At 43.0% G+C, this 25,526-nt stretch overlaps 1 long non-coding RNA gene across 1 annotated transcript in view; it reads right to left on the bottom strand.

The window, feature by feature from the left end:
* The window catches only part of LOC141279578 (uncharacterized), a 34,684-nt gene extending 18,116 nt beyond the window's left edge, over positions 1–16,568 (bottom strand). The window contains exons 1-2 of the long non-coding RNA XR_012334088.1: positions 16,429–16,568; positions 5,889–5,944 (exon numbers count right to left, since the gene is read on the bottom strand). This is a non-coding gene — a long non-coding RNA (uncharacterized lncRNA). The remainder of the gene's footprint in view (positions 1–5,888; positions 5,945–16,428) is intronic.
* Between the last annotated feature and the right edge of the window lie 8,958 nt (positions 16,569–25,526).

Below are 25,526 nucleotides of genomic sequence, written 5' to 3'. Positions count from 1 at the left end.
ATTGTTTGCCTGTAATAAATGTTGAGTAGTTACTAGGAGCAAGCTGTAGCTAGGAAATACGAGAGTGTCAGGATCTTAATAGGTGTTAAAGAAAACAGGGTCACAGTAAACCTCTTTAATCCTTTCATATGCTCATTTAAGCTATCGCAGAACTTTCACGTAGCACAGTATATCAGACTGTTAGATCTTTTTTTCCTCTTCCTGTTAAGACCAGTGATTCTCAAAATGTGGTCTCTAGACGAGCAACCATGACCAGGGAACTTGATAGAAATGCCCAGCAATCTGTGTTGTAATAAAGCCTCCAGGTGATTCTGATGCACACAGATTTGTACGAGACAATTAAGAGAAAAATAGTCAAAAAGCTTCTAAATAGGATGTCATCAAGGGTGGCTTTCTAGAGAGTAAATGGAAGCTGTAACACATGAGACAGCAAAACTCTGGACACCCAAGAAAATCTTAAGATGAACTTCAAAGCTACGTTCTGGGCAAAAGAAGTCGGGTTAAGATGTAACAGTGGCTCCAAAAATGTAACACTGGTAAGAATGACCCTTCACGGGGCTTCCCTGGTGGCGCAGTGGTTGAGAGTCCGCCTGCCGATGCAGGGTACACGGTTTCATGTCCCAGTCCGGGAAGATCCCACATGCCGCGGAGCAGCTGGGCCCGTGAGCCACGGCCACTGAGCCTGCGCGTCCGGAGCCTGTGCTCCGCAACGGGAGAGGCCACAGCGGTGAGAGGCCTGCGTACCGCAAAAAAAAAAAAAAAAAAAAAAAATGACCCTTCATTATTAGGGATTTTTCCCTGAAGGATGTCCCATCAATTGCCATGGACAGTATTTCCACAGTCCCCAGCTATGGTGTTACAGTCCCCATAGCTGAACTGCTGAGGCTTGAGCCTTGCCCAAGTCCTTTGAGTTCCAAAGTGGAGTGAGGGAAGCATGCAAGGACATTGGGGAGATAATGTCATGAACCTCCTTATTTCATGCTGAGCATACTGTGGGTCACTGGCAGGGCTCTAATCACTTAGCTGTGCCCCTGGCGGCTTCTGCCTAGCTAGTCCTACAGCAGGAGAGCCCTTTGGGAGACCAGTTGCTGCTTTCAACTCTGCTTCCCTGGGCTGGCATTAGTGCCTTAAACATGGATCCTCCACTGCAGTGGGTGCACCACTGGCTCAGAAACAGCCACCTTTGTGCCAGCGAACCATTTCCTGTTTTAAATTTACCATCTTCCCCAGACACTAACGGGATAATCACACATCAGCCATAGGATATCCTTCTTCAAGGCTTTTACTTCATTGCAATATAATTACTGATTGAAAATAGAATTTATCATCTTTAATGGCACCTGATACATGGCAGACATTCACCGTATTTGTTCTGAACTAATGTCAAACCATTATACAGTCAAATGCGAGGTAAGCTTTGTTTTAGTAAATCCTGGCTAAAGGATTACTGGCTTTTGGGACCATGGGGCTACACCTAAGTGTCACTGTACTCAAATATTGGCCAAGCAGCCTCAAAAGTACTACTGAAATTTCAAACCCAAATCAATGAAGTAGAGACAAATATCACAGTCACAAAGATTCACTGAGGAAACGCTGACCATGGGGTCAAATGCAGGTCACTGAGCTATTTGTGGCATATACTAAAGCACAGCTGTAAATAGAGCAGCAACACAAAGGACTGTCTGGTCACCCCAGCAACTTCTATGCATTCAGCAGCTGCAGCAGCAAGGGTATTCTTATTCACACCATTTGGATAGAATGATGGGTCACATGTCTGGCAACAGCATCTTATCACACAAAGGAAAATAATGCATAGACAATTCCTAGCAACTGGATGCTGATATTATTACTAGATAACTTTTTTCTTTTTTAAAGAAACTGTGTTTTACTAAAGTTTTACTAACAAATCTGAGAATGTATCTGTACATCCTTCTCCGGATATCTAGTAATGTCCCATGTGTTTATGCAAATCCCCTGTGGCAGGCCACCAAGTCTAGCTATGTGCCACTGCTGGTGATTTGCTAGTCTAATTTCAGTAGGCTTGAAAGTACTCAGATCTAAGTTAACTTATATTAATTTTACTACTCAAATTTTTTAAATAGTTATTGTATTACAGCTAGTTGTGCTGAGAACTTTTTACCACATTACATTATTCAATTTTCACAATAATCATATGTTTAAAAAAAAAAGACTAAGGTTAAAAAACTTGCAGTAAACAGCTCATGAATGGTACTATTTAGTTCTGTCCGATTTTAGAGCCCACATTCCTGATTTTAGAGCCCATATTCCTTCAAATTAAATGAAGAGTAAAAGCTGTTCTCACCCATATATCCAAAACCAATGCTCATACCTACTCCCTTGCAGAAAGCTCAGAGAGGCTCTGCAGCCCTGGTGCCCTTTTTTTTTCCCTCTTAGCAATAGATCTCCAAAACTTATTTTGCATAACTGAAACTTGGTAACCTTTAACCAACACCTCCCCATGTTCCCCTCCCCCAGGCTTTGGCAATCCCCATTCTGTCTCTGCTTCTATGAGTTTGACTATTTTAGATTCCACACATAACTTCTTTTTCTGGCTTATTTCACTTAGCATAATGCCCTCAAGGTCCATCTATGTTGTTGCAAATGGCAGAATTCCCTTCTTTTTCCAAGGCTAAATAATATTACACCTTATGTACATACCACATTTTCTTTATCCATTTGTATATCAATGGACATTTGTTTCCATGCCTTGGTGATCACGAATAATGCTGCAAGGAACGTGGGAGTGTGTTCAACTATCAACTATCTCTTTGAGATCTAGATTTCACTTCTGTTGGCTATATACCCGGAAAAGGGATCACTGGATCAAATGGTAATTCTATTTTTAATCTTTTGAGGAACCTCCATATTGTTTTCCATAGTAGCTGCACCAATTTACATTCCCACAAAGTACGAGTGTTCCCTTTTCTCCACATCCTTGCCAACATTTATTACAACACGGATTGCTGGGCGTTTCTATCAAGTTCCCTGGTCTAACAGGCGTGAGGTGGTATCTCATGCTTTTGATTTGCATTTCCCTGATGATTAGTGACATTGAGCTCCTTTTCATTCATCTGTTGGCCATTTGTATGTCTTATTTGGAGAAACATCTATTCAGGTCCTTTGCCCATCTTTTAATCGAGTTATTTGGGGACTTTTTTGGCTATTGAATTATAGGTGTTCCTTATATATTTGAATATTAACTCCTTGTCAGATATATAGTCTGCAAATATCTTCTCCTCTTGCGTAGGTTGCCTTTTCATTTTGATGGTTTCTTTTGCTGTGCAGAAGCTTTTTAGTTTTATGTAGTCCCACTTGTCTTGTTTTGCTTTTGTTGCCTGTGCTTTTGATGCCATATCAAAGAAATCATTGTACAGTTCAATGTCAGAAGCTTTTTCCCTACGTTTTCTTAGTCTTATTGTTTCAGGGTTTGTGTTTAAGTCTTTGATCCATTTTGAGTTGATTTTTGTATATGGTGTGAGATAATCCAATTTTATTCTTTTACATGTGGATATCCAGTTTTCCCCACACCATTTATTGAAGAGACTATCTTTTCCCCATTGAGTCTTCTTGGCTCCCTTGTCCAATATTAGTTGACCATACATATATGCCAGGGTTTATTTCTGGTCTCTTTTATTCTTTTTCATAGTCTGTCTGCTTTTATGCTAGTACTATACTGTTTTTGATTACAGTAGCTTTGTAATACATTTTAAAATGAGGGAGCATTTCAGCTTTGTTCTTCTTGCTCAGAATTGCTTTGGCTATTTGGGGTTTTTATGGTTCCAAATGAATTTTTAAGATTGTTTTTCTATTCCTGTAAAAATGTCATTGGGATTTTGATAAGGATTACACTGAATCTATAGATCACTTTGGTAAATACTGACGTTTTAACAATATTAATTCTTCCTATCCATGAACACGGGACATCGTTCCATCTGTCTTTATTTCTTTAGTCAGTGTTTTCTAGGTTTTAGTGTACAGGTCTATCACCATTTTGGTTAATTTTATTCCTAAGTATTATATTCTTTTTTTTTACACTATTGTAAATGGAATTTTCTTAATTTCCTTTTGGTTGGTTTGTTTGTGGCCACCCATGTGGTTTGTGGGATCCTAGTTCCCTGACTCAGGATTGAACCTGGGCCGTCAGCAGTGAGAGTGCAGATTCCTAACCGCCAGACCGCCATGGAATTCCCCTTAATTTCCTTTTTGGATAGTTGTTTGTGTATAGAAATGCAGCTAGTTTTTGTAGGTTGATTTTCGTGTCCTTTGACTTTACTGAAATTGCCTATTAGTTCTAACAAATTAAAATTAAGTTCTTGAAATTAAACTGTAACACTATGAACCTGGAAACCCTATCATATACCCAGGCTTATCAAAAATTACTATTTAAGGGAGTTAGATCACCATTTTAACTGATCATCTATTGTGGTCTGGGCATCATGCCAAGTATTTCATGTGAACTGACTCATTTAATCTTCAAAAAAACCCTATGAGGTAGGACTATTGTTATCTGTTTTCAAATGAGAAAACTAAAGCTCAGAGAAGTCAGGTAACTTGCATGTGGTCACACAGCCAGTTAGTGGTAGTCTGGATTTAAACTCAGTCTGACTCTAAAGTTTGTGCTCTCTGCACCTTATATTGCCTCTCCAACTCTCACTGAACCAACCTATGACATTTTATTCAGTAAATGCAGTGTTTTCCAAGTTCTTAAAAAGATACTTAGCAAAAATTTTATGAGTTTGTTTATGATTTTAAGCAATTAGATGAAAAATATCATGTAACATGCCTTGATCAATTACTTCTTATGATGAAATCAAATTCTGCAGAGATGAAATTTAGTTTTCAGTTTGAGAAATAGAAATACTTGAATGTAATATATTTTGGCAGTCTAGAATTATTATGATATAGATCAAGAATCAGCAAACTATGGCCCACAGCTCTAACCTGTCCTATCACCTGTTTTTTATAAATAAAGTTTTATTGGAACATAGCTTATACCCATTCTCTTACATATGATCTATGGCTACTTCTACTTCATTAGCAGAGGTGAGTAGTTGCAACAGAGACTTTATGGCTCACAAAGCCTAAAATATTTACTCTCTGGCCCTTCACAGAAAAAGCTTGCCAACTCCTGATATAGATGTTTAGTTGGGATAGGTTGAGGAAAACTCTGTAGGATTGGCCAGGACCTAATTAGAGAGTGATGAGCAAGTCATGGGAGAATGTAACCTGTTAATTGAAGCAACTTAAAAGCCAAGCCTATAAATAATGCACCTCTCTTCATACCTAGGGTAGATTGTTACAGTAATGATCCCCAGTGAATCATGCCTGGGTATCTGGGCCCTTGTGCAACCCCTTCCCAAACTGACTCTTGGGCTTGGCCATGTGACCTACCAGGGCCAAATGGGACAGCAAACATGAAGCCAGCAGAAGCATGAACAGGTGCTTCCTTGTTGGGGCATGCCCCCTTAGGTCTCAGCATGGAAACAAGCCCAGAGTTATATCTCAGGAGAGACCACATGAGGAACTGAGGTGTCCCAGTCCACAGTCCCAGCTACCCGCCAGACAGGTGCGTGAAGCCATCTTGAACTATCCAACACCAGCTGAGCCCCCACATAACTGCAGCCGCAAGTGACCCCAGGTGAGATCCGAAGAACCACCAGCTACACCCAGCTCAAACTGCAGAATCATGGACAAATATACAGTGGTTGTTTTAAGCCACTAGGCTTTGGGGTATTTTTATGCAGCAAGAGACACCTGATGCAACACCCTAGATGAAGGAAATCTACTGATGAGGGCTCAGGAGCAGTACCTGGGGGCAAGAAGACATGTCTAATTAAAAAGAAAGTGAATTTTTAAAATATACACACCTGCGAGATACAAACAAATACAATGAAGGGCCCAGGATTTCCTTTTCTTTCAGACTCTTGAAGAAGAGAAAAATAAGTTAAAAGCAAAAACCTTTGGCTTTCTGTCTAGGAAAGGTTAAGTGCTATAAATAAACTCTTGTGTTTCTACAGAATCCTTTTTATCCCTTTCTATCTGCCCAGACAGAGAAAGTGTCTCCTGCATCCTGGTAGGTTTTTCCTTTTGCCTCTTGGAGGAGTCAAAGGCTAATGGGGATTTGCTGGTATGAGCCAAACACCCGTGCCAAGCTAGCGGCTTTATGGCGAAGTAACAGCTTAAATAGTATGGGGAGGGGGTGGAAAAAGGGGGCAGCACGGCATGAAATAAAGAAGAGCCACAAGGGCTGAGACTCTCATCTGTGATTCCCACGCTAACCGCCAGGTGAGCCAGTGCTGGCCTTCCTGCCAGACATGAAGGCAAGGGGGCCCTCAAGCATGGCCAGCAGGGTGTGGGCATGGCAGCTGCATCCGGAATGGCAACAGCAGCAAAAGGTCCCTCACCCTTAATTGTTTATCACCTCCCAGCACTCTCTCTCTCTCAGTCAAGACCTGTGGAATCGTTTCAAAGCAGCCTTCCTAAGACCCAAACCAGCCACAGCGGCTCCAGAAGCTAAAATGCCTTGGGTTCCAGGGGCAAAAAGGGAGGTAGTGAGCAGAGTCAGTTCTCTAAATTGTGAGTTCATTGGTTCATTCAACAAATACTTATTGCGGATCTATATATGTCAGGCCCCGTTGTGGGCACTGTAGTGATAACAGTCAACACTACGGACGTGACTCCTACCCAGATAGGGCTTACATCCTAAGAGGAGAGAAAAGACAATGGCTACTCCCTAAATAAAACCAGTACAGATGCTGACATGTGCTGGAAGGAAGTGGACAAGCTGGGCTAGGGCACACACGGTAGGGTGCTGGAGGACCTCCTGGCTCGCCTACGTCTTACTGGTTTCTGACGTTCAAGGTGTTTATACCTTCGAGGGAAATGTTTTGGCCTCAGGTAAGTAAAGCTCCACGTGGTTAGATTTTTTCCACATTTCGGTTTATTGTGTCGGGTAATATCGATGCAGGCTAAGACATGGGAGGGAGGTGGCGAATGGCAGCAGCGCTGAGACCAGACAAGACGTTGAGCTGGCCCTCTGGTGGTGGGGGGGATCGCCTGGCACCCCACTAATGACCCTGCCTGCAGGGCAGGCAGGGCAGCAGTTCTCCAAGGCCATCTCTCTGCGCTGTGTGTGCTCACTGATCAAGCAGCAGCAGCATCAGGGCCCTGCCCAAGCTCTCTAACTAGATTGCCCTAATGGGACCACGCGGGAGACAGAAGCTCAGCGCTCTCTGTAGGGAGCTACTAATGCTTCCAAGTCCAAGGAGAGGTCGACCAGTGAGTGCTTGGCTTGCTTTACAAAATAGGAACGAGGTCCCCAGGCTTTGTCACCTCAAGGAGGATGGGCTTTCTAATATCTCCTCCTCACACTAAGCACAAAATGCTAGAGAGTTGCTTGTCATCTTTCTCTTACCCCTTTTCATTTTGAATGAACCATTACATAAATCCTGTGTTCATCTCATTTCGGTAGCTGTGAGCTTAAATCTTGTTTCATGTCATTATCAGCAATTCTTTTCATGATGATAAGAATCAACACAAACCCCAGTTAAAACCTGGACATCTGCCACCCAGTTGCCACAGACAACCGAACCACTCACCCAGGAGGTATATGGCTGAGGTCGGACGACGTGGAACAAAAAAGGGAATTCTTCCTGAGGATAAGCAAACCAACTGCGTATATTTTGGTTGTGTGACCCAGTGGATTCCATTTTAAAAATTTAAACTCCCTCATTTAAGATTAAAGGTGTGTGTTTTAAAAGGAGGTCTTATAGAGAACAGACTTGTAGTTGCCAAGGGGGAGGGGGTTGGGGGAGGGGTGGCGTGGGAGGTTGGCATTAGCAGTTGTAAGCTATTATATACGGAATAAACAACAAGGTCCTACCGTATAGCACAGAGAACTATATTCAGTATCCTACGATCAACCATAATGGAAAAGAATATAAAAAAAAATGTAGGTATAACTGAATCACTTTGCTATACAGCAGAAATTAAAACATTAAAAATTAACTATAGTATTTAACTGTACTTCAATAATATATATATATATATATTAAAAGGTCTTACTGATTAAATATTAGGGATTTGTTAAAAATCTAAAACTGCTGCCCAGAACGTTTTCATTTGATTAAATTTCCTTTTTTCTGAGATATTCACTATTATAAGCGCGACTTCACATGCCTCCTAAACTGTGGAGTGTTGAACAAAGGGAAAATATCTTTATTATGATTTCTCTCCTGCCACAGTTATTTGAGTTATACTACCTTGTGCTTCCTGACATTTTAGGAAAGAATTATGTTTGGAGCTTTGCCATGTCATAAATTAACTTGACAATCTTTTTTTGACAAAAATCACATCCATACTTTTGGCCCCAGTCATTCTCTTTGATGTTGTTGTCTTCTTGTTAAGGAGGAAGAAACATGCTTTCACAAGCCTATTGGCGAACATGTCAATGAGAAGCAGATTCCAGGTATAGGATAAGGGGCTGCCTGAGGATGAACTCAAGCAGACCCCCATGGAGAAACACTTCCTTTGCTCACACTGTTTTGTCCTTTCCTGCACAGGTTGAGACTTAACATACAGATGACTTGCATCCTAGATAAACTTGTCCAGGAGCTCACACCCGGCTGAGCTGAAATGTGATTACCAGGAACTCAGACACAGTTCTCACGCCAATGATAAACCAAGTTCCTTGTGTCCATAAGTAAATCCATCCAACCAAAATTGAATTAAGAGGTCCTCATTGCCCAATCCTGCTTCCTCCCTTGATGATGCTTAATGGGTCTAACAAGGATCCATTAAGACCACCCAGGCTGAGGCTTCCCTGGTGGCGCAGTGGTTAAGAATCCTCCTGCCAATACAGGGGACACGGGTTCGAGCCCTGGTCCACGAAGATCCCACATGCCACAGAGCAGCTAAGCCCGTGCGCCACAACTACTGAGCCTGCGCTCTAGAGCCCGAGAGCCACAACTACTGAAGCCTACGTGGCTACAGCCCGTGTTCTGCAACAAGAGAAGCCACCGCAATGAGAAGCCCACGTGCCGCAACGAAGTGTAGCTCCCGCTCGCCACAACTAGAGAAAGCCCATGCACAGCAACAAAGACCCAACACAGCCAAAAATAAATAAACAAAATAGATTTTTAAAAAATTTTTAAAAAGAAAAAAAAAGACCCCCCCCCCCCCCCAGGCCTCCAAGGACTAACGTAAACAGCTGAGGAGCAGTACCGCCAGATTTAAACTTGATTGACTAATGAAGTCAAACGTGCGGGTGATCAAGCAGGAAGGCGGCACTGAGAGCCCTGGTAGAATGCCAGTTTTGCAGTACAAGATGGTTATGAAATGATTCAAGATGTTTAAAGACAGACAATGTATTCTGAGAAAGCAGTTGTGTGAGGTTTTAGGAGATTTGAAAACATCCTGTTTCCAATCCCAACAGGGAGGGTTCCAGGAGCATGGAGGCATGAACAAGAAATACCCTGGAAATAAGAGTTTCAGACCAACTTGATAGAGCCCTTCTGTGTCATAACTCCTAACATCTCATCTCATTCTCAAGGAGACATCTCCACAAAAAGCCCAGCACACCATCAACCCAAGGTACCTAGCGTTCACTTGTTATGCCAGGACTCTCCACCCTGTTGCAGAGAGAAGCTGTACACAACTAGAAGAGTTCCTTACACAGAGGTTTAATATCAAAACAAGAAACAGCAACCCCAGAGCCAGCTCAGGGGTACAGACAAGAACTCAAGAGCTCCAGGAGTGCCCTCACCAGGAGAATGACTCCCAAATCCACATCTTTCTTGAAATCTCACCCAGGCTCTGGGCCCTGACCTCCAACTACTTTCTACATCCACAACTAAACCTAGGATCCTCACTGCCCACCCACCCACAAAGAGAAAACATTTCATTCCTGCTAAATACGTTTATGAAAATCAATTAATTGAGTATATATCACAATATCATTTTTTTAATCATGTAGATTCAAAACCTCATCAAAATTGCTTGATTACACACCCTTAGTTTCAGCTTCTCTTGTAGTCATTTCTTCCCTAAAAACCCTCCATGGCCAAGCTTAACTCTCCATTCACATTAGTGCCCCTGCCCTCTCCCCTTGAAGGTCCAGATACTGTCACAACCCCCAGCAGAAAGGCCCTCCCTCTCCAATCAATTAACACACTACATTTAGACTAACTTTATCATTATCCCACTTCTACCAATTCATCCCTCTTATGGGTTGAATTGTGTTCCCCAAAAAGGTAAATGCTAAAGTCCTAAGCCCCAGTACCTCAGAATATGACTTTCTTGGGCACAAGGGTTACAGATGTAGTTAATTAAGATGAGGTCATACTGGAGTAGGATGGTCCCTTAATCCAATATGACTGGTGCCCTTACAAGATGCTTAGCTATGAGGGGAAGACACCACTTGAAGATGGAGGCAGAGATTGGAGTGAGGCAGCCACAAGCCCAGGATGGATGGCCGCCACCTGAAGCTAGGAAGGGACGAGGAATGATTCTACCCAGAGTCTCGGAGGGAGCATGGCCCTGCTGACACCTTGATTCCTAGCCGCCAGAACTATGAGACAATAAATTTCTGTTGTGTTAAGTGAACCAGTTTGTTCTACTTTGTGACAGCAGCCCTAGGAGACTAATACAACCCCCTTCCCTTCTAAAACCTTCAGTGGCTTCCTATTGCTTTATTATATCAAGTGCGATTCTTTGGCCTGGCTCCTGAGGCCCTTTCCCACATCATCCTCCCTTTACAGATGTATCTCCCACTATTTCTTCCTCACCTTTTCTAAACTCCAATCTACACTGACTTCTCCCTTCTTCAAAGTCCTGCTGCCCCTGATTCCACTAAAGTATCCTTTTACTCTACCAAGTAGATTTCATTGTCTCCCCTAGCAATTCAGAAGCACCTGGAGAAATGGGCTATGCAATTTACCTCCCCTGAGCATACAGATACTCTAAAAGTACTCATAGATTAATTGATCTAGTAGCCTTTACACCTGCTTTGCCCTTGGGTAGGCTGTGAGCAACATGCCGGGCACCACTGTGTTAATCTTTGTGTCCCAATGCCTCACACCATGTCTAGCATTTCATAAACTTTCAATAAATATTTTACTTAATTCATTTTAAAAATCCAGCCTCCAGGTATATCTGTTCTGGGTCCATCCTAAGTAAAGCAGTATCTGCCTCCTTTTAAAGAAATTACTAATGAAATACCTTAAAGTTCTTCAGACAAAAGTGGCTGAAGAGGGGGAAATGCCATTCTCTTTCTCCAGTAGCCTAAGAAGTCAATAGAAGGGCCCCAGCCTGGAGCCTCAGGGAGCCTTATTAGTCCCCCATGACCCATCCAAGAGGGGAGTCTTCCTCCCTGTTATCAGACTTCGTGTTTAATAATACACGATAGGGCTTGTTCTTCTACCCCATTGTTACCTGTGTTTCCAGAGCCCTTTGAAAGCATAAATAAATGATAGTTGACTGATCCCCTTTCCCCAGGATTTTGCCAGTGCTGAGAATCTTGAAAGTTTTCCAAGACATGATTTGCCACTACAAATGCCAAGTGGGGGAGTTCCTGTCCTCTCCTATTCATAGTGGTGCTTGATAATTCAAAGTGCCAACTCCTTCCAACAGAGTCAGGCAGACGAACCAGCTGTCACAAATCTTCAGGTGATAGAGCTGTGCAGTGGGCTTTTCAAACAGCCCCAAGCCTTTGCAGGTGGGAGACCTCTGCTCAGCAAGGAAGTTGTCCAGACCTCCAAGATGCTACACCCAGAGAGCCTGCAGGGACCACCATGTGACTCTGAGGGACAGAGCGAGGGAAGGCGCCCAGAGGAACATTACTGCTGTTCCAACTCTGGCAGCCAACCATTGCCCCCCTTCCACCACCTCTTCTACCCACATTCTCCAAAGCATGTGAATTAGCATCTCTGACAGCGAGATAGCTATTTCCTGGGCCGTACCCTCAGGTTACAAATCCTCTGATCGTCCGCTGGATGTTTACAGCGTTAGGACGCGGCGGCGGGGGGGGGGGGGGGGGGGGGGGGGGGGGGGGGTGCAGTGTGGGGAATCCAACCTTGGAAAGTAATTAGAAGCCAAAGAAGAAAGAGGGGAACTTCCAGTTTCCAGGTCCATATGTAAGGAGCTTAGAAGTCACCACTCCATTCTGAGAAATGGCATATTACCTGCCATATCGGTAAACGAAGATGTCATGGTCAGCAGTGATTGCTGCCCTCCAACGTGAGCCAGTGAGCCCTGGAGAAACTCAGGATGTGAAAACACAGGGATACTGGCCCCAGGTAGCTGAGGTGCATGTCAAAGGTATGATTTCAGTGAGCCCAGACTCTTGCATCTTCCCATACATAGAAAAGCGCTAAATTCCTTAACTTGAGATATCCGGTTTTCTTTAATTAACAATCATCTTTCGACGGTCAGACTACCTGCCCTTTGTTGCAAAACTTCTCTATAACCTGGCTCCCCCCTCGCCTCCCCGGAGCAGTTTTCTCAGGGTTACTGAGATGCTGCCTCCCAGGCTTGAAGTCCGAAAAATTCCCGCTGAATAAAACGTAACTCTCAACATTTAGGTTGTGAATATTTTTTAAGTCAGCAATCCTAACAGCAAGTAAAACGCTGAACAGACTGAAAAAAATCAACAATACTTCTTGCATCGGTACAAGAGCAGGGGACACAGGGCAAACCACTGCCCTTAAGACAGACGGGTGAATACAGGAGTCACAACTTACCAGAGCGAGACTCGGGAGAAGAAACAGCAGGAACTAGTGCCCAGGTAGGACGCGTGCAATGAGCGAGTTGCCGGAGGCTCAGTGTAGACAACTCTGACAGTTGAAAACTTCAGGATGACCAAGTCACGGTGGGCCCACAACATACGGGGAGACTTCCCGCCAGGAGCTCAACCAACTTCCTGCAGCAAATATATGAGAAAAATGCCCGCGAGCTTCCCGCAGAGGGAGGGGCAAAGGAACCATTTTTAAATTGACCGGAGCTGCTGTGCTTCTCAACAAGGCCTGCCCGCAGGTGAAGCCAGTTAACCAGAGCCCGACCCGCTGGGCTATTATTATCGGAGCCTAATTGACCTGGGGAAGGGAAATATACCCAGCTCCAGCGGGCTCTTCCACGTGGAAGAACAGAAATGCCCAGCTCCGGCCCACTCTAGCCTTCATGTCCCACCTAAGAAGGGAGGATAAAACTGAGAAACACTTGTGAAGTTCGCAGTTCAGAGGCACAGGCTCCCTAAAACATGGAGACCTACTTATAGGACTAGAGAATGCTTCCCCTCCGCTCACACCTCACCGCCACATTACTGAAGGCCTATCTCCAGTACTTCCTTTTACCTGGTATATCATGTCCAGCTATCAAGAAAAAATTACAAGGCATACCAAAAGGCAAAAAACACAATTTGAAGGGACAGAGCAAGCAACAGAACCAGATATGGCAGGAGTGTTGGAATTATCAGGCAGTGTTTTAATTAGCAATTAAAACAACTCTAATTATTACACTAAGCATCCTAATTGATCAAACAGACAGCATGCAAGAACAGATGGTCAGTGTAAGCAGAGAGATGGAAATCCTAAGGAAGAACCAGAAAAGAAATGCAAGAGATAAAAAACCACTGTAACAGAAATGAAGAATGCCTTTGATAGGCTCATTAGTAGATTGGACACAGCTGAGAAAATAATCTTGGTGCTAGCGCCTATATCAATAGAATCTTCAAACCAGAAAGGAAAGAAACAAAGACCGAAAGAAAAAACAAAAACAGAATATCCAACGACTAGGGGACAACGACAGAAGGTGTAATACACACATAATGGGAATATCAGAAGAAGAAGAAAGAGAAAGGAACAGAAGACATATTTGAAACAATAATGACTGAGAATTTCCCCAAATATCAGACATCAAACCACTAATTTAGGAAGCACAGAGGTCGCACACCAAGCAGGATAAGTGCAAAAAAAAAAAAAAAAGAAAAAACTGCACCTAGGCATATCATTTTCAAATTGCAGAAAATCAAAGATAAAGAAAAAATTCCGAAAGAAGCCAGAGGGAAAAAATACCTTACCTATAGAGGAACAAAGATAAGTTCAAAGCGTTATCGAAGGGTTCCCTAGATATTTTTGCTAGTTCTCAGCAACTTTCTGACCAACAAATACTCAAAATACTTTGCACATTCCCAAAAGAGTGAAGGAGACCTACTCTCTGTTTTGGGAATGTGAAAAGCTGGGATGAAGAGTAGATTTGGCCTTCCGGAAGTGCATAAACTGTAATGGCCCAAGGTGAACACACACTTCCTCTTCAACATCCATCTCCTGCTCCTGGTGTCACAGGTGCCCTCAGCCATGGGCTGCTGCTGGGCCTCCTTCACAAGGAATCTGCTTTCACCTAGTGTTACATCATCATACCATCATGTAATCCAGGGATGTTTGCATTTTAACTGGGGACTGAAGAACCTTCCAGACTCAACAGTCCATCCCTAAGGTAGCTGGAATATAGCAGGATACCTTATTTTCAATCACACAGGTTTCTAGAAGACTCAGAATTCTAGGCACTATGGCAAATGGGAACAAAGACAAACATTTTTAGAAGAAAACAATGTCTGTTTATCACTGGCACCCCAGTAGCGGCAAGCATGCCCAGCACCCAGATCTTGGTTTCTAAATACGAGTCTCCGACCAAAGGGACCAGGGCTCCTTGAAGAAGTAGCTGATTCCAGGTCTAGGCAAGAGAAACACGAGATGATCCTGGAACATCCTGTGGTGCCAGAAGGTAAGAATGTGCTCAGAAAGGATGAAAGAGCATAGAAACCAGCATGAAAGTATTCCCAATGGCCAAAGCCGGCACATTCTGAACAATAAAATGAATAACAATATTTAATTGTAATCCATAGACTAAAGTAAACATACATGAGTCTATTCTCATATTTTAAAATAATTGAACAAATAAGTAAATTGGCAAGAAGGTATAGCTCTTAGAAAAAAAACTCCAATGAATAAACGTAGAAGGAAATATAAAATCCCCATTAGTAATAATTACTGCAGGCAAAAAATCACCAATGGATGCTAAAATTATTGGGCAAAAGCTTGAGATAAACAATATTTGCATAGTCTAAAAGTATCCCCCCAAGACATTAATTAATTACAAAAGGAAATACAGTAACTTTACAGTGGAAACACCCTTCAGACATACCTTAAATCAGGGATTGAGGAAAAAGCACTAGTCATAAAATTTATTGAGGTCATGTCACCCTGGCATCAGATCAGGGCCCCACCCTTCTGACCTCATTTAACCTTAATTACCTCCTAAAAGCCCTATCTCCAAACACAGTCACAGTGGGTATGGCTTCAACATATGAATTTGGAGGGGAGACAATTCCATCCACAGCATTTTCCAGAAATATCTAACCACAATCTATCCATGAAAAACCATTAGACAAACGCACATTGTCTGTGAAACAACTGACCAGTACTCTTCAAACACATCAAGGTCATAAAAGACAAAGAAAGACTGAGGAACTGTCATAGGTTGAAGGATTTGAGGACCTTTCAGTGCAACATGGGATCTGGGATTGAATCCTGTAACAGGAAAAAGACAGTAACAGAGAAACGGGTTAAATCTGAATAAAGTCTATAGTTATTTGTGTTGTATCAATGTTAATTTCTTGGTTTTGATCATTGTCCTATGGCTGGATAAGATGTCAACATTAGGGCAGCTGGGTAAAGCATATCTGAAATGCTCTGTGCTCTTTTTGCAACTTTTCTCTAATACAGTTTCAAAATTAAAAGTTTCTCTAAATGTCCCTTCGCATCCCATACCTTGCAATAGTGGTGGGAATAGAGAACTAAATCATCGCCCATGTTTCCTTTGGGGGGCGGGGTGGGGCGATGGTGCAGAAGGGAGTAACTGCACAGTTCTTCCACCCAACAGGAGGAGAGAGGGAGCCAGGAAACGGAAAGATTCAAAGCGAAAGACAGATTTAAAAGCTAATTTCATGGAGACTGATGTGGAGCACAGAATCCGCAATAAGGGAGCTGAGCGCTGGCCTATTTCCAGGTGTCCAGCTCAGAGGCGGGCCAGGCGCCTTTATTTTAAGACTGTCAGCTGTTTGTGTCCACAAAAGAGAAAGAGGGGACGCTGCTTCCACGTGAACAGCCCTGTGGTCGCTCTCCCTCCCAGCTGGTTGGTTCTGTGGCTCTGAGGGCTTCGAGCCTGATTATCGCGGGGATTAGCACCTGACGGTCTGGGAGGCCCAGATAATTCTGTTTATTTAGGACAATCTGCCGTAAAGTGGGTGGCCAAGCCCTCTCTCCCACACCCAACTCTCCATCTTTCAACTCTGGGCTTCTAAGCACTTCTGTCCTTGCTGTTGTTCATTTTACAAAGGCTTTTTTGAGTACCTACCTTGATTAAGGCATAAAGAAGTCCCAGAAGATAGAAAATACCTCTCGGCTAGGAATGGAGCACCAACACGTAGTAGGCTCTCAAAAAAGGACTTGCGTGCCCTCGGTGCATAACGTCCAGGAAGCTTTTCTACTGACATGGTGGTACTTCTGGCCATAATCTCTGAGGCACAGTGGCCAGACGATAAAATAAATTGCTGCGCTGAGGAATAGCTGTAAACGTTTCTAAAGATGCGATCCTTAATGGAATGACTCCTCTGTACAAGGTGCACCATGAACCCTAGATAAAAAGTAAAAAAGAGTAATAATAGTAATAGCTTTTATTGAGTGTTTACCGTGTGCCATGTATGTAAACCTCCCAAGAACCCTATGAAGCAAGAACAATTATAATCCCCGGTCGGCAGATGGCTAGGAACTAGCAGAGCCTGGATGCAACCCAGGTACATGGAATGGAGTCCATGCGCTTCACCGTTAGGCTCCCCTTCCTTCACATTCCTCAGTTCTGGTCCAACCTGACTGAGAAACTTTGGGCGACTCTTTAAAATTCTCTGGGCCCTGATTACCTGCTTATAAGAAGGGGATAATAATTCCGTCTTGCCTACATCAAAGGGTCTATTACCTAAGAGAACATTTATAAAAGGTGAACACATAGTAGATCACAAAGAAATTCCCTAAAATTTCAGGGACTCTATAAAGAGACCACATCGTTGACCATAACGCAATTAAATCCAAAACCGGCCCAAAAAACATAAAAAGGTGGTTGGAACTTATTTTAAACTAATGTGCTCATAAATAAGTCATGGGTTAAAGAAAGTTAAGTCTCATTAAAACAACAAACTGATTATATATTTATCCACAAAGTCTAATTCCTAAGCTGCAGTGGGGAAAAAGTGAGAAACAGCCTATTTTTGACTTCAGGACTCCCAAAAGATCTAGACATTATGGGAACCAGGAAGCAAGGATGGAGAAAGGTCTGCAAATAGGAGGACTGACTGAAAGTGGGTTTAGGAAGCATGTAGCCCTCAGGGTACCTTCCCTCTGCTCAGCCAGTGACTGCCCCTCCCATCTCCTCCTGTCCAACAGCCCGGGAGGATGTGCATTTGCTAGAGACAGTAAGGCAGTGGGTCTCTGGCCCAGGGAACACTAGGCATGGCTGAAGGTTTTAATACTGAAAACAGCAGATTCAGTCAAACTTGTACTGAATATTGACACTCTCTCCTCTCAGCCCTAGCGGTCTTCCAGGACTCGCAAAATGCCAGTAGCCAGGTTTCTATGCTTCAGGCAAGACCTTGAAAGAGGCTTCACTGGCAAATCTCAACCTAAGGATTCTGAAATTCAGGGTCCCCCAGGAACTGGCCCAGCCAGAACCCGTTACAGTGACCCTGACAGTCAATAAGCCCTACTAATGGGCTCAGGGCTGCCAATCACCTTTTTTATTTTCTTATCGTGGTAAATTATATATTACATAAAATATGCCATTTTAACCAGTTTTAAGTTTACGGTTCAGTAAACTTTAAGTTTACAGGCATTAAGTACATTCACAATGTTATACAATCACCACCACTGTCTATTTCCACAATTTTCATCACTCCAAACAGAAACACTGTACTCATTAAGCAATAATTCCCACTCCCCACTGCCCCTCAGCCCCTAGTAACCTCTATTCTACTTTCTGTCTCTATGGAATTTGCCTATTCTCAATATTTCATATAAGTGAAATCATACAATATTTGTCCTTCTGTTTCTGGCTTATTTCCCTTAGTATAATGTTTTCAAGTTTCATCCATGTTGTAGCATGTATCAGAATTTCATTCCTTTTATGGCGGAATAATATTCCATTGTATGTACATACCCCATTTTGTTTATCCATTAATCTGTCGTTGGACACTTAGGCTGTTTCCACTTTTTGGCTATTATGAATAATGCTGCAGTGAACACTGGTATGCAAGCATCTGAGTCGTCTTTTCAATTCTTTTGGGTATTCCAATCACTTTTTAATTCTTCATAGTCATGAAGTGACAACCAAGGATCGCCAGACATTTGAGGAAAGCAGTTATAATGAAGGACAAAACACAAACAGAAAAAAAAGAAACTTGGAGGAAACAAAGACTACCCCGAGAGAAGAAAACAAAGCAAAAAAAACTGTGAAAAGCAGTTTTTATCACAGAAAAACTGTGATAAAAAGAAGACACTGCATCTATAAAATATGAATAGTATGCTCTAAAAATGGAACTTTCAGAGAGCACAAAAAAGTAGTTCTTAGGAAATAAATGTATAAGGGCAGAAATAAGATGCTCAATGAATAAACATTTTAAAAGTTGAGGAAATCACCCAGAAAATAGAAAGACAAAGAGATGAAAATAGGGGGGAAAGAGAATAAAAATAGAAACCCTGAAGAGGAGAGGTAGCATCTGAGCAAATAGAAGCTCTATAGAGGAGAGGGGAAACAGAAAATAAAATAACAAAAAGATTAATAAAATAACATAAATAATAACAGAAAATAAATTGTTATTACAATCAAGAAAATTTCCCAGAACCCTTGCACACTGTTGGTGAGGTTATAAACTGGGTCAGCCACCATGAAGCACCATATGGAGGTTCCTCAAGAACTTAAAAATAAAATTGCCGTATGATCCAGCAATCCCACCGCTGGGTATACATCCAAAGGAAATGAAAACAGGTTACCCAAGAGACAGGTATGCACTCCCATGTTGTTGCAGCATTATCCCCAACAGCCCCAAGATACGGAAACAACCTCAGTGTCTATCAGTGGATGAATGGATAAAGATGACATGGTATATATATACAATGGAATATTGTTGAGCCATAAGAAAGAAGAAAATCCTGCCGTTTGCAAGAACGTCTACGGACCTAGAGGACTTAGGCTAAGTGAGATAAGTCAGAGAAAGACAACTACTCTATGATATTGTTTTATACGTGAAATCTTAAAAAACCTAAAATTGTAAAAGCAGAGAGTGAAGTGGTGGTTACCAGGGTCTGGAGGGTGAGGGGGGTAGCTGGAAATGGGAGAGCTGTTGTTTAGGGTACGTACTTGCAACTAATAGATAAATAAATCCCGGAGACCTTATACAGCTAGTCCCCAACTTACGATGATTTGACTTACAATTTTTTGACTTAATGATGGTGCAAAAGCAATATGCATTCAGTAGCCGCAGCTCCCAGTCAGACATGTGAACACAAAGGTAAACAATCAATATAGTTACAGCCATTCTGTACCCAGACCACCATTCTGCTTTTCACCTTCAGCCCAGTATTTGATAAATTACCTGAGATTTTCAACACCTTATTATAAAATAGGCTTTGTGTTGCCCAACTGGCAGCTTACGTAAGTGTTCTGAGCACGTCTAAGGTAGGCTGGGCTAAACTATGCTGTTTAGTAGGTTAGATATATTAAAGTAATTTTCGACTAATGATATTTTCAGTTTACCATGTGTTTATCAGGAGGCAACCCCATCGTAAGTCAAGGAATATCTATACACAGTACAGTGATTAGAGAGAATAAAACTGTACTATAATCATTAAACTTGCTTAGAGGCTAGATCTGAATTGTTCCCAGCCCTAGAAGAAATGATCATAATGTGATGCAACAGAGGTGTTAGCTAACGTTACAATGGCAATCACATTGCAATATAAATGTGTCAAATCAGTATGTCGTACGCCTTAAACTTACACAATGTTGTATGGCAAATAAATCTCAAATTTTAAAAAAGTAAAGAAAATATCCCAGAGCTGACACAGGTAAGCTGGGCTCATACCAAGGCACATCATCATGGAACCTTCAGACCACTGTGGACTGACAGAAGATCCTACAAGCTTCCAAAGAGAGGAACACAAAATCACATACAAAGGGTCTGGAGTCCGGGTGACTTCTGACTTTTCCCCAGCAACTCTGGAAGCCGGTGGACAATGGAGTAATGTCTTCAGACTAGTTCGGGACAACAGTTTCTGCCCTAGAAATCTTTTCTGTTTTTAAAGGCACTTGTGCCGCACACACCCAGATGTGAGATTTTACTGCGGCGTTGTTCTCCTCCACCCGGGTTCAGCCCCCCACCTTCTACCGCCACGGGTTTGCCACAACCACAAACGGCTTGTACTGCTTTTTATCCATTTCTTCCTTAAATTAAGTCACGTTTTCTTACTTTTATCTTTTGTGATAAAGTAAAAGGCAAATATGAAAATAAAATAATTTTGAAAAACAAAAGCGATGATTTCAAGTCCTGAATGGCTCCTGTTGGCTTCCCAAGGCTCTGATCCTGGAGCCTCCCTCTGCATGAAGAAGGAGGACTAGCAAAGTTAGAGAGGTGTGAAAGGCCAGCGCCCTGATAACTCTTTTGATGTAACCAAGAAGACTGAAAGAGATCTGCAGGGACTAATTGTCTCCATGAGTTGAGGTTATAAGATGCCACCTCAGTGCACCCCCTCCACCCCACGCCCAACCATTCTACCAGCTTCCTCTTAAAACTGCCACACCGAAAGGACACAGAGGCCGCATCCCACTCGCCAGCAAGTCTTCAGCACGACCAGGTGGCCCGTGTCTATGTAAAGAAAAGCACTAAGCGCCTTTAGACCCCACCGGGCCTAAGACTGGACAAGAACACTAAACCCTGTTTTGGTTTCAAACTGTTTATCTCTGTTCTTCAAAGCTCTGAAACCAAAAGAGGCCCTTCCTGCAAAAGGGCAGGTTTCCTCTTGGGGATCAAAACCAGAGCTTGCTGCAACCAACCCCCGCCCGCATCTCCAAGTTGACTCCAGTCATCTCAGTTTGCCACTTCACAGAGTGGCCTCTGCAGGCCTCTGCCCGCAGGTTTGGGCCACGTGTAAACGGTGGCTTCAGGGGCCTCTTGGGGCCTGTAGCAACACTTACAGTTTCCCTCTGCGTTAACACAACCACTGAGGCTGGTCTCCAGAGACTTGAAGACTCACTGGTCCCTGACAGAGACAGGCGGCTTCATAGCTATGAGTGTTCAGTACACTGTCTGGCAAAGCTAAGCCAGGTCTCAGACTGCAAGACTCTATGTGGCCTGCACTGTCTGCGCCCCCATGACCCACTCCAGCCATGAGACAGGTACAAGCAAAGTCTGGTAGTCAAGACACCAAGGAGAGAGTCTAGGAGTTGTGGTTATGTTAAGTCAACACGAAACTTTTTAAAAATTACTCTTGGCCTGACTAACAACAATAACTGCTCAGCTAAAGCATGTAACTTGGAGGTCCCAAAGGAGCGTGGCCCCTAAAGGCCTCTTTCATCTGGATTTTTTTCTATAAATGTTGGCGAACCCTGCAGTTCACCCTTAGACAATCTCTCATCTTTTCCATTCACCCTCTCTCCCTTGTCAGATCATCCAGTCTCATGGTTTAAATGGTTAAGTAGCTTGTTCAACGTCCCATACCTAGGAAATGGCCAAGTATTCAACTGGAGTCCATTTGGTGTCAAAGCCTATGTTTTAATCACTATTCCTGAAAGATGACTATTTTGGGGTCTTACATCAATCTGGGATAGTCAACCTCTTGGGCTGTCCTTGCCTGCTCTGCTCTGATGGACTCGTTTGTCCTTCCCAACCCAACAAAGAGAAGATCCAGGTGAGCTTCAGCTTCAGAAATGCAGCCTTCCATGCTCTCCCACTCACCGGCGTCCGTACCCTGGGCTCCTGGGCAGGGTTAAGCAGCACTGAGGCTGCCAGCCCTCATCCACCAGCAGGCAAGGGCCGGCGAGCTCTGGCCCTGAAAGTTTAAAATAGCCGTCTTGTCCCAAGGGTGTGCCAAGCGCTCAGAGCCAACACTGGGCCCTGGTGGAGACTGACTGAGGACCAGGAACAGATGCATTCACGGGATTTCACAGGGGCTCTTGGGGAGGAGGCCCCACAGTTAATTTGAAACAGTCTTTGGTGATATCTGTGGTTAGACCCAAGGGTCATGGAGAAGGGTGCCAGTCACCCCAAACATGTGGAGCTGGTGAGGTCTGTTGTTTGACACCTTCTGGGTATTGAGAATGAGTCATGATTGAGTACAGGAAGCAGTGCAGGGGCACCAAATGTGTAACTCCTCTCTGTTGACGCTTACAGCATTCAAGAAACGAACATTTAGTGAGAGCCTATTACATGCCAGGCACTTTATTCGCACACTTCACCTCCAAAACCCTGTGTGGTAGGTACTGATATCCTTACTTTGCAAATGAGAAAACTGAGGCTCTGAGAGATTGCAAGTGGTGAGGCTCAGCCTCAAATCGAGTCTGTCATATCCAAAGCTCAGACATGAACTTTTGTTACACAAATGTGCCTTATGGGAAGACAAGTGCCCTTGAACTCCAAGGGAGCTTTATATCTCAGGAAAGTAACATGTTTCTAACCAGATATGTCCAAAGTACTATCCAAGTTACCAAAACAACAACAACAAAACAACTTTCCTATCCGGAAAAAAAAGGAGTTTATTTATACTGGGGAGCACTGAACTTGGAGCAGATGAACGGCCTGAGTGGGAGGGTACAGAGGCGGTAGCCCCCTCCCCCTGTGGTGGAAGAAAAAAAAACTTTCCCACCCTAGAAAGCTGCTCCTAATGTCTTTCCCTGCACCCAAGAGGTGTCCCTTTAGGTAGTTTAAAATATTTATAACTGCAGGAGTCTCTGCAAATCTCTCATGTTAGACTGACCCAGTGGGGAGGGATTGCTTAATCTGGTTCCTCACTGCTGTGGCTGCTGGGAGGATCTAGATCATTTACAGGAATGAGGGATGTAGCTTGAGCAACTCTAAAGCAGTTATCAGAGGTGGTCTTTCCATAGCTCATAAATTTGCTTGTTAATAGCTCTGCCATCAATTCACCGAGTCACATCTGCATCTCAGTTAATGCTACATATCAGGACCCCCATCTGTGAAATGGGAATACTGTAAGACTCTCCAGATGGGAGAATCCTCCAGCAGCAATCTGGTTTATCCCCCATGCCAGGGACCACCACGCTTTCTACAAGGTGAAGGAGGAATTCCATTCTTGAAGGTGTTTCTCAACTCTCCTATAAGTACTTCCCAGGGTCTAAACATCCCACAAAGAAATTTTTTCTTACATCTGATTTCAAATTCTCCAGGGAAATTCCAGCTCATTTTTTCTCTCTGAAGATAGAAAATCCTTCTCACAAAAGATTTAAATATATTCAAATAACATGACAAAATCAGGAAAGAAAATGTTGTAAAATATTCAATCTTACCAGCCCACCTTCACTTTCATTTCTGTGCATCCTCTTCCAAATTTTATCCATGTGTGTAAATATTTGCAATTATTATAATCCTAACACAGACACCATTTTGTAAACTCCCCTTCTCATTGAAACACTTCTTCACACACAAGCTAATTTTCATCTCTATCTTTTAGACAAATCCTCAGTAGTGTACTATCCTTCCTACACAGATTATTCCTGGAGTCCTCACCCATAGTCTGGAAAAGAGAGAAAGAGTACTTTTGTTTGAGGGGTGTGTTTGTCTGTCCAGTAAGAAGATGGGACTCATTGAGCCAGTTTACCATCTTGCCATATCTTCCTTGAAACCAACAACATTTATGTATAAGATGGATGGTCGAGGTTATGTCAAAGCTTTCTTGTTTTCAGATTAGGGTCCCTGTTCCTTGCCTCCTAATCAACCCAGATATGGACTCGTAATTCACCTGCTTAGTTTTCAGTATGCCTTGACCATGAACCTTAATGGTTGCTCCATGCTACCCTGGTAAGGGAACAAAGAACTGCAGGGCTCTGGATTAAATAAGACGTCCTCCCCAGTTGTCACAAAAACATTCACGTCAGTGTTTAGCATCTGCAAACTGAGCTCTTTCTTGACATTACAGGTCTGCTAAGCTCTGGTTTGCTGAGGACAGGGCCCCACCTGACACATGTGTCCCCATTAGGAGACAGAGTATGTATGGAACACCCTTTCTACTTCAAGTTCTTTCAGTTAAACATCACATCCATGGCCAGGGGACAAGGTTGTTCTCAGTATAACTCACTGGCTGCTGAATTGGAAATAAGACCTCCATTATGCTTCTGGTTACAGTTAAATAAGAGGGAAATATGAGGCCTTCCCTGAGCATATCCTGGGAACTAATTTTTTTTTTTTAAACAAAGACAGTAAAATTAGAGCACCAGCCCTCAGAAGTAGCAACAAGAAAGGAATGCATATATATAGGAAAATAAATGCCCGCCCAGAATAGAAAGTTGATTTCAGTTTATGAGTATAAGACTAAATAAGTGAGACTCCACGGAGCATAATATCGAGCCCCACCTGACTTCCAACCTTTCTTCCACCCGGCACTTGGGAAAAGATGCCATCTCTCAACTTGGAACAATTCTTATTGGCAATCCAATTTCTGAGTGTCATTGTGTGCCCTTCTGCAAGCATAAAGACACAATGACTTTCTGGCAGAAAGCCCCAGGAGAATTGTCAGACATCCTGATAAGTAGGAATCATTCCCATTTTCAGTGTTTGACCACACATTTCAATGCCAATCTTCTATAATTTTATGATGTCCACACTGACTTTTCCCAATAGCCAGGCATGCAGCCAAGAGTGAGTGAGCATCTCTGCCCCTTACTGTGTAAGTCCTGCTCCTCTCAGAATAATGGACAAGGAGGCTTGTTCACAATGGTGTGCAGCTCGTAAGAGGTGACTGTTAAATTTTCAATAATTTTGTGAGCAGGTTGATATCACCATGATAGCTGGAAATCAGCCATGGTGAGATGATTTACACCACAGAAATTGGCAGATACGACAGATCAGTGCCAGTTTTTAAACATTCACCAGCACATCAAGCTTGTTGTTGAACTCTTGGGATTTTATAGACATTCAGAAAGGGTCAGGGCTTGAGCTATTTTATTTTTAAATTCTCTACAGAAAAGACCAGCAAAGATAGAAACAGAGAGTCCTAAAATGTTGGGATTGGAAGGGATGCTAGAGGTCACCTAGTGAAAATATTGTGGCCAAGAGAGGTGACAGGAATGTCACACTGCCAGTTACAGACAAAGAGGACAAGACCCAGATCCCTCATCTCCAGGTCACCATTCTTTGCAAAGTCCCAAACAGACTCCAAAAAAACAAGCAAAAGACA

This window comes from Tursiops truncatus, chromosome 9 (assembly GCF_011762595.2).
Source record: "Tursiops truncatus isolate mTurTru1 chromosome 9, mTurTru1.mat.Y, whole genome shotgun sequence".
NCBI classification, from domain to species: Eukaryota; Metazoa; Chordata; class Mammalia; order Artiodactyla; family Delphinidae; genus Tursiops; species Tursiops truncatus.
This window is presented reverse-complemented; position numbering and strand designations above follow the sequence as displayed.